Source organism: Staurois parvus, unplaced genomic scaffold (assembly GCF_062004578.1).
Source record: "Staurois parvus isolate SC_StPar_1 unplaced genomic scaffold, SC_StPar_1.0 ptg000715l, whole genome shotgun sequence".
NCBI classification, from domain to species: domain Eukaryota; kingdom Metazoa; phylum Chordata; class Amphibia; order Anura; family Ranidae; genus Staurois; species Staurois parvus.
Genome location: NW_028318511.1, coordinates 10,292,501 through 10,302,638, shown reverse-complemented (window position 1 = coordinate 10,302,638; position 10,138 = coordinate 10,292,501). Strand labels below are relative to the sequence as shown.

At 43.2% G+C, this 10,138-nt stretch overlaps 1 protein-coding gene across 1 annotated transcript in view; it reads left to right on the top strand.

Moving 5' to 3' along the window:
- LRRC56 (leucine rich repeat containing 56) overlaps window positions 1-10,138 on the top strand; it is a 94,469-nt gene continuing 84,331 nt past the window's right edge. Inside the window, exon 1 of the mRNA XM_089653595.1 lies at window positions 1-107. The gene's annotated coding sequence lies outside the window, so the exon portion shown is untranslated. The remainder of the gene's footprint in view (window positions 108-10,138) is intronic.

The following is a 10,138-nucleotide window of genomic DNA, read 5'->3' as shown; positions in this document are numbered from 1 at the left end:
CTATGACACGGGGCTCCTTGGTAACAGGGCCTGAGAATGTAGCAAAGCCTGGCCGAGTGCGGTCGTGTCTGTGCACGGTGGTTACCGGGATCTGATAACAGAGTAAGGTAGGGATCGGGGCGGATCCGGAGGGGAAGTATTAGTGGACTCAGCTCTAAGGGTGACCCCGGGTAGGTGGGGCTGGGGAATGGTGTCACCGGGTCTGCTCGGTGTGGGGAAGTCTGCACAGAAGTTTTATGGTGACTATTATTGTATCAATTGGAACTCAGAAACGGGAGAAACTTTCCTGGTCACCTGCAGCTGGCCCATGACTTTCTATAGGCAGAGCTGCACCTGTCACTTTGGCCCTCAGGGGCCCATTCACACTTTGTTGTTCTTGTGCATTGCACCATGTTAACATGTTGGGACTCAATCACACCTTTACATTCTGGGAATGTGAGCAGAAATGTCGGTTTCTACAATTGTGGTGTCATTATTTCTTAATGACACCCCCAATGCAGCCAGCAGACGTGCGTTTTGTTGCGTGTAAGACATGCAAGGCTCACTACTACCAAGAAAAGGCGTGGGAACACTTTGGAGGGCTTGTCATGTGTAGGGAGCCCATTCAAGGCATGACAAATGTGCAGAAAAAGAGCAAAGAAAAGTGCAATCATTGCAGTCCAATCAGAATCCATCTGATCCATCCTTGCAGCGCTGGATGGAGAGAGAAAGCCGCAGGGATTTCAAATCCCCAGACCAGTGGAGCCACTTGTGGGTGATCTGACAGCTCAGGATCATTAGAGGTAAGAACACGGGACCAGGGGCATGGGAAGGGGGATCTGTAAAGGACCCGTCTTAAAGTGTTACTAAACTCCGGACCCTGCATTCACTATATCTGGTCTCCCACAGTACAAAAAACATGGAAATGCAGTTATATTAGTAAATGTAAATTGCTAAATACCTTTGCTCATCGGCAGTTAGATCAGTTTTGTGACTTCTATCAGTGTCCAGCTGAGCACTGGTTAAAGCTTCTAGGAGGAGGACTCTCCTTTGAGAGTCCTATGAGGCTGCATGACCCCTGACAGTCTGGACAGTGTTGATTGGCCTTGTACTGACTACATGCAACCTCCCCAAAAAGAAAAAATCTCTAACAATACACACCAAACTGAACATGTGCAGCCTTCCCCCAAAGCTCTGGTCTATTAGATGGATTGGGGAAAGTAGAAGAAGGGGAGAATCAGAGAAGTCAGGATCAAACAGCCTTTTTAGGAGTTTTCATTCTACTCTAACTGTCCTATGAGGCTGCTTAACCCCTGACCCTCTGGACAGTGCTAATTTTGCCTCCTAGAGCTTGACCCTGTCCTTGCCATCTCCTAAGCCTCGCCATTAGGCTTTAATCCTGATGGGCAGACTTACTGCAGACTTACTGCTCTAATCCATCTAGCCTAGATGCTTGTGTACATTTTGACATGTTAAGTGCTAGGCAGACTTTGTCCACCTGCACATGAGAACTGAAGGGCCTGGTGATTAGCATGGAGGTCTGCAGAATCATAAGCAGTCTTGCGACTTCTATTAGTGTCCAGCTGAGCACTGGTTAAAGCTTTTAGGAGGAGTTTTATTCTCCTCTGACAGTCCTATGAGGCTGCATGACCCCTGACCTTCTGTCTGGACTGTGTTGATGGGCCTTGTACCGACTACATGCACCCTCCCCAAAAAGAAAACCTCTCTAGCAATACACACCAAACTGAGCATGTGCAGCCTGTCCCCAAAGCTCTGGTCTATCAGCAGATGGATTGGGGACAGTAGAAGAAGGGGAGGATCAGAGAAGTCAGAATCAAACAGCCTTTTTAGGAGTTTTCTTTGTCCTCTGACTGACCTGCTTGACCCCTGACCCTCTGGACAGTGCTGATTGGGCCTGTGCCGATCGCATGCACCCTTCCGAAAAAAACTCTCTAGCAATACACACCGAACTGAGCATCTATCAGGAGATGGATTGGGGACAGTAAAATAAGGGGATGATCAGAGAAAGCAGGATCAGACAGCCTTTATACACAATGCAGAGGATTAACCCCTTAGGTTCCCCGGTGAGTATAACAAGCATACTTTACTGCATATACAGACTGATTTTACTGTTGTGGGCTTAGTAACACTTTAAAGTGGGAGTAAACCCCCATTTTTGCTTTGTACCTACAGGCCTACCTGTAGGTACCGTAAATATCTCCTAAATGTGCACTGTTTAGAAGATATTTACATGTGAAGCAGCTGGTGCCGTCACTGGTGCATACGCACTGATAGTCTTTCAGAAAGTGCCCCACACCTGCAAAATATAATAGAAGTGTATGGCAAAGCGTAGCTAACCCAGAAGGATTGCATATGCACTTGGCAGGTAAACCACAGCACATCAGTGTGAAAGTTGCCTTATAGGGGGCTTAGAACAGTAAGGGGTGGTGGTAAAACCCCATAGTTAAGACTTGCTTTTACCGCCCGCTCCCAACTGCACCCCTATTAGCTGTAGTAGCCAGAGCTGTACACATGTCGCAGCAAGAGCTATATGCCCTGTCATGGTTGGTGGGCTGTTTTTCGGTATTTTGGCAGATTTTTTTTATCGGTAAAGTTGGAAAAAGATCGGCCGATTTTCGCGGCAATTATGGGAAAATCGGACGATCTTTTTACCGATAAAAAAATCTGCGCATGAGCAGTGACCTGCAAGAGGAAGAAAAAAAGAGGATGAAGAAGAAGAGGAAGAAGAGGATGAAGAAGAAGAAGAGGGTGAAGAAGAAGAAGAGGGTGAAGAAGAAGAGGGTGAAGAAGAAGAAGAGGGTGAAGAAGAAGTATTCCAGTCCGGAAAAAAGTGTCCCTGCAGAGAGCTCCGCTATTTCTTTGACAGTTCTTTGACATTTACAGTGGGGCAAAAAAGTATTTAGTCAGCCACCAATTGTGCAAGTTCTCCCACTTAAAAAGATGAGAGAGGCCTGTAATTGGCATCATAGGTAGACCTCAACTATGAGAGACAAAATGAGAAAAAAAATCCAATCACATTGGCTGATTTGGAAAGAATTTATTTGCAAATTATGGTGGAAAATAAGTATTTGGTCACCTACAAACAAGCAAGATTTCTGGCTCTCACAGACCTGTACCTTCTTCTTTAAGAGGCTCCTCTGTCCTGCACTCATTACCTGTATCAAGGGCACCTGTTTGAACTTATCAGTATAAAAGACACCTGTCCACAACCTCAAACAGTCACACTCCAAACTCCACTATGGTGAAGACTAAAGAGCTGTCGAAGGACACCAGAAACAAAATTGTAGACCTGCACCAGGCTGGGAAGACTGAATCTGCAATAGGCAAGCAGCTTGGTGTGAACAAATCAACTGTGGGAGCAATAATTAGAAAATGGAAGACATACAAGACCACTGATAATCTCCCTCGATCTGGGGCTCCACGCAAGATGTCACCCTGTGGGGTCAAAATTATCACAAGAACGGTGAGCAAAAATCCCAGGACCACACAGGGGGACCGAGTGAATGACCTGCAGAGAGCTGGGACCAAAATAACAAAGGCTACCATCAGTAACACACTACGCCACCAGTGACTCAGATCCTGCAGTGCCAGACGTGTCCCCCTGCTTAAGCCAGTACATGTCCGGGCCCGTCTGAAGTTTGCTAGAGAGCATTTGGATGATCCAGAAGAGGATTGGGAGAATGTCATATGGTCAGATGAAACCAAAATAGAACTGTTTGGTAGAAACACAACTCGTCGTGTTTGGAGGAGAGAGAATGCTGAGTTGCATCCAAAGAACACCATACCTACTGTGAAGCATGGGGGTGGCAACATCATGCTTTGGAGCTGTTTCTCCGCAAAGGGACCAGGACGATTGATCCATGTACAGGACAGAATGAATGGGGCCATGTATTGTGAGATTTTGAGTGCAAACCTCCTTCCATCAACAAGGGCATTGAAGATGAAACGTGGCTGGGTCTTCCAACATGACAATGATCCCAAATATACCGCCCGGGCAACGAAGGAGTGGCTTCTTAAAGCATTTCAAGGTCCTGGAGTGGCCTAGCCAGTCTCCAGATCTCAACCCCATAGAAAACCTTTGGAGGGAGTTGAAAGTCCGTGTTGCCCAGCGACAGCCCCAAAACATCACTGCTCTAGAGGAGATCTGCATGGAGGAATGGGCCAACATACCAGCAACAGTGTGTGCCAACCTTGTGAAGACTTGTGAAGACTTACAGGAAACGTTTGACCTCTGTCATTGCCAACAAAGGATATATAACAAAGTATTGAGATGAACTTTTCATATTGACCAAATACTTATTTTCCACCATAATTTGCAAATAAATTCTTTCCAAATCAGCCAATGTGATTATCTGGATTTTTTTTCTAATTTTGTCTCTCATAGTTGAGGTCTACCTATGATGCCAATTACAGGCCTCTCTCATCTTTTTAAGTGGGAGAACTTGCACAATTGGTGGCTGACTAAATACTTTTTTGCCCCACTGTATATCGGTTGCAACAATGTATCTATTTGTTTCCGAATAAAAACATCTGTATCCAAAATGGATACAAATAGATACATTGTTGCAACCGCTATAAATGTCAAGGAACTGTCAAAGAAATAGCGGAGCTCTCTGCAGGGACACTTTTTGCTGGCTGTAGATGGGATGAAAATCGGCCGATTTTTTTTTTTTTTTTTTTTTTTTTTTTTTTTAATTTATTTTACCGTTCCTGGTAACGTCAGCCGCTTGAACGACCAATTTTTCGGTTTTTTAAAGAAAAATCGGCCGGTTTTCTCCCCATCTATGGCCTGCCAGAGGGCTGAAAAACAAAACCGGACAGATTGCTCTATCTACACAGACATGGTGGATGGAGGAACTTCCCCCAACCCCCCCCATTGACATTGTATTCTCATAGCTGGACCCAGCACTGTCAGAATACACTGACGACTGGCTGCAGCCATTGACTGAGGAAAATCCGACATGTACCTTTGACAGAAGTCGAACAAACAATCAATTTCTGTTGGATAGGGATGGCCACACACTGATCAAAGTTTGTCCGATCCTTGCTAAACCATCCAAATGGACCCCTTCTTGAGAATAACTGGCATTGAGGCTAAAGACAGCCAGGCAAGTAACAGCCCATGTATTTCTGCCCAACAGGTCTTCTTTCAGCAGTGGGGGTGAGTTGGAAACATACAGTATATTACTAGCAACCTCGGGGAGGGAGATGCCATGTTTGCTGTCTAATAGGCGGGTGAGGAGAGATCTGACTATGGACAATACCATTACTAGCTACAGTGGATCAATGATAAAAAATGAAGTGTAGCACAAAAAACAGATACTGCATCAATAATACAGTTTATTAGAAAATAAAAATAATAGTTTAGAAAATGTCAGCCATCTTCAGTGACTTGACATATACCGTGGCAAGTCTGTAATCCTTGATGTTGATGTTTGGTGAGTTGCTGCATTTCTTTTACATTCAATGGCTTCCCTGTTAAAATCTGCTGATGTCATGCTATCATGGCAAAACAAACAATGGTAGGTTCACAGAAGACTGCACTTACCAGCGACTTTATTAGGTACACCTGTTCAGCTGCTTGGTAACACAAATTGCTAATCAGTCAGCCATATGGCAGCAACTCAATGCATTTAGGCATCTAGACGTGGGGAAGACAATGTGCTGAAGTTCAAACAAAGGATCAGAATAAGGAAGAAAGGGGATTTAAGTGACTTTGAACATGGCATGGTAGTTGGTGCAAGGTGGGCTGGTCTGAGAATTTCAAAAACTGCTGATCTACTGGGATTTTCACGCACAACCATCTCTAGGGTTTACAGAGAATGGTCCAAAAAAGAGAAAATATCCAGTGAGAGGCAGTTGTGTGGATGAAAATACCTTGTTGATGTCAGAGGACAATGGGCAGACTGGCGTGAGATGATAGAACGGCAACTGTAATTCATATCAATATGGACCAAAATCTCTGAAGAATGTTTCCAACACCTCGTTGAATCTATGCCACAAAGAATTAAGGCAGTTCTGAAGGCAAAAGGGGGTCCAACCCGGTACTAGCAAGGTGTACCTAATAAAGTGGCCGGGGAGTGTACATGTATGCCTTTATTATCACCACTAAGCCCGGGTTCACACTGATGCAGTGCAGAATTTGCAGCTTTTTCTGTGCGAATTCCACACCGCATCAGAATTACACCCCATTCATGTGAACCGCTGTGGGTGTGTATGTTAAGTTAACAACACACTGAAAGCGATCCACAAAACGCGGTGCGATGTGCAGAATCAGATCGCATCGATGTGAATACCCATGCGATCTGATTCTAGTGCGGACCCAAAAAAGGGTCCTGCATGTTTTTGTGCTGGTGTGGTGCGATCTCATCGCACCACACACAGATCGCATGTGATTTGCACAGGAATGTGGTGCGGTTCCTATGCGAATCACATGCGATATACCGCACTGCACAAATGTGAACCCAGGCTTAATGTAGTAACATCATGTCTAAAGGCACTGCTCCTCACAAGACCAGAAAGGAGATTCAGTAGTGTTGCTCCAGATTGTAGCCCATTAGCTGACCACGCTCAGATGCTGGTCCCTTTAACTCCTTTTGTGACAACTTCCTGGGCTCTTGGATGCACCCAGGAAAAATACACGGGTTGGACATAAAAACGGAAACACTACATGAGTTCCAGGTGTGAAAGTGATGACATGTTTTGCATTGAAAGCAGAAGTGACGTAACATACTTTCGATTCCACTGTGTGATGAGACACCTAGCTAACAGGTGGGAAGCCTCACTTTCATCATTCACAGCGTGCACTGCTAGTAATATGGGGTATTGTCTGAGCTAACTGAGCTTCAAAGAGGGCAAATTGCTGGTGCCTCTGGGACTGAAGTTGCCAATTTATATGCCACGTGGCGAGGTACAGTATCAAAGGTTATGATGGCATATACAAAACATTGTCGCATAAGCTCGGTCGACATGGTCAACTGACCAAAAGAAATAAAAGGACATTGTGCAGGATTGTGACCCAGAATAAGAAAACAACTGCTACAAAAGTGTTTGCAGAGCTCAATCTCAGTCTTCATGGACTCAGTTTTTGGCCAATGACCTATTCTGTTAAAATGTCATGATGCTGGGGAGGCTGGCACAAGATATGTGGAAGAGGTACTTTTAGAAGCCATAATTACTTCAATCATAATTGCTGTTATGGTAAATAGGTTCATGAGAACAAGGATCAGAGGAGGAGCCATACTGCTGCATGGTGTCAGTGTGAGCGAGTCATGCTGAGATCAGGTACCAGAGGGCTACATATTACAGCACTGAAAATAAAGGGTTTTTTTTTGTAGTTTTGGAGTATGTTATGGCTAGAAGCCATGTCTTTTGTTTTATGCTGTCTGTGACACATCAGGAGAGATTTATCTTCATTTCCTGTCTTAGAGACAGGAAATCTCTATCAAGTACTGAAAATCATTTCATAGCTAGTTTTCACCAGAGCAAATCCTCACTGGAAGATTTCCTTCCTGTTTTGGTGTCAATTCAAAATGTTGCAGTTTTCCAGGTCACTAGGATTACTAGAGATGGGGTTCCTTCCAGCAAGGAACACAGGCAACAGTAAACCCCACATAGGTCTTATAGCCCAAATTCTGCAAATAGACAAACTCTACCCTTGCAGTGGGGCCGGCTTTAGTTGTGGAAAAATGCAGAATGTCTGAATTTTTCAGCAATGCACTACAACCCATCTGAAGGCAGCACTGCAGCATGAACTTGGCACATAGAAAACTATTGTTGTCTATGTGCCCTTGCAGTAACTGGCTTTGATCAAGTGCAGAAAAATGTCATAGGACTGAGATTGAGCTCTGCAGCCACTTTTGCAGTTTTCTTATTCCCGGTCACAGTCCTGCGCAATGTCCTTTTCTCTCTTTCGGTTAGTTGACCATGTCAACCATGCTAATTAGGGATGCACCGAAATTTCAGTGGCTGAAACATTTCAGCTGAAAATACCCCTATCGGCCTTTGGCCGATATGAAAACAGGCACAGAGACGGGTGCCAAAAATAACCCCACCTCTCGCCACCACCCGGTGATTCTCAGCCTTACCTGAGAACCCATCCAACAATCCTGGCGCTGGGCATAGAGGTCAGTGAAAGAAAGATGGCCTCCACTCATCTCTGTGCTCTTAGAGGACCACAACGACGTCATTACGTCACTTCCGGTTTCAGCACCTTGTAAACAAGGACTTTTTTTTTTCTTTTTAAAGCACTAGATCAATGCTTTTTTTTACAAAAGAAATTTTATCTGATGCTTTACATTGTAGAGGAGAGATGTGGGGTCTTATTGACCCCATATCTCTCCATAAAGAGGACCTGTCACTGCTTATTTCTATCACAAGGATAGAAATAAGCAGTTTGCATTTGAGTTAACATTTTTTTTTAAAGGGACAGTGTTAAAAAATGTAATAAAACAAATAAAAAAAATGTTTAAAGTGCCCCCTTGCATTGGTGAACACCTACGTAGGATACGCCCACAAATGTAAATGGTGTTTTAAACCACACATGTGAGGTATCACCGCAAACGTCAGAGCAAGAGCAATAATTCTCGCATTAGATCTCCTCAGTAACTTTAAACTGGTAACCTGTAGAAATAAAGTGTCACCCATGGAGATTTTTCAGTACCATAGTTTGGCACCATTCCATGAGCATGCACAATTTTAAAGCATGACATGTTGGGTATCTATTTACTCGGCGTAACATCATCTTTCATATTGTAACAAAATAATTGGGGTATATATATTGTGCTTTTTTTTAATTAATGAAAGTGTATTTTTTCCAAATAAAATGCATTTGAAAAATATATAGCTTTTTAAAGACTTCGGTTTTTGGTTTAGGTACCAGAATTTAATTTCGGTGCACCACTAATGCTAATGCTTATCAGACAACGTTTTCCCATATTACTAGCAGCGAACGCAGTGAATGATGAAAGTGAGACTTCCCACTTGTTAGCTAGGTGTCTCATCACACAGCAGAAGCAAAATAATGCATCACACCGCTTTCAATGCAAAGCATGTCATCACTTTCACATCTGGAAAATCATGTAGCGTTTCCATTGTTGTTGCCTAACCCCTGTACGTTTTAGGGATATATTCAGCAAATGTGAACAGCATTATTGACTGTAAAGCGTTAACTCCTTAAAGAATTGGTTCATGAACAATTAATAAGTAGTCTCTCTAATGAGTTATTCATCCCACACTTGAAATTTTACATTTGTGTTTTGTTTTGAATCCTATGTAACCAGACAAGAGCAACACATTACCATTTGAAAGCACATATACAAGATTTATTGTAAGAACTGGAATGAGGGGGATGTAATGTAACTACCAGAGATGTGAAAAACATCTGCTCTGATCAGCCCAGCTAGCTAGTGAATTTACAGGTTTTATAGAGCACTGGATAGACATTTCCTGTTCATGTTTCATCTACTTAGTATACTGAGCGTATTCTGAAATCAGTGCATATTACCGTGTTGGTTGTTGGCAATGTATGGCGCATGTCTGGTGAGGATCTCAGACTGTAATTTTCATTAAGGGATCTTGTTAAAAAAAAATTTGTTCTACTGAAAAACAGGATATTGTTTTAAAATGAGGATCAATTAAAATCACTAAATGAATTTGGTTAACATTTTTGTATCCTTGTATACTTTCCTTGCAATACAGGAAAAGCAATGCATAGTACATACAGTGTATTTAGTCCAGCTTTTGTCAACCTGTTTACCCAAAAGGAACCCTTGATATAATTTTTATGTCTCAAAGAACTTCTGGTAAATTTTAGTCTTTCGAGGGTCATTGGGAAAATGCCTCTTGCACTGGGGGTAAGTGGGAGGAATGCCCCCCTTACAAGGGTGGCTTTCTAAGCTACTCCAGAGATCCTACTGGGTTTCCTGACTGACAGACAGCTGTCCTTGAGAGTAAGACCTTGACTGCTACAGTGGATATAAAAAGTCTACACACCCCTGTTAAAATGTCAGGTTTTTGTAATGTAAAAAAATGAGACAAAGATAAATCATTTCAGAACTTTTTCCACCTTTTAATGTGACCTATAAACTGTACAACTCAGTTGAGCAACAAACTGAAATCTTTTAGGTGGAGGGAAGTA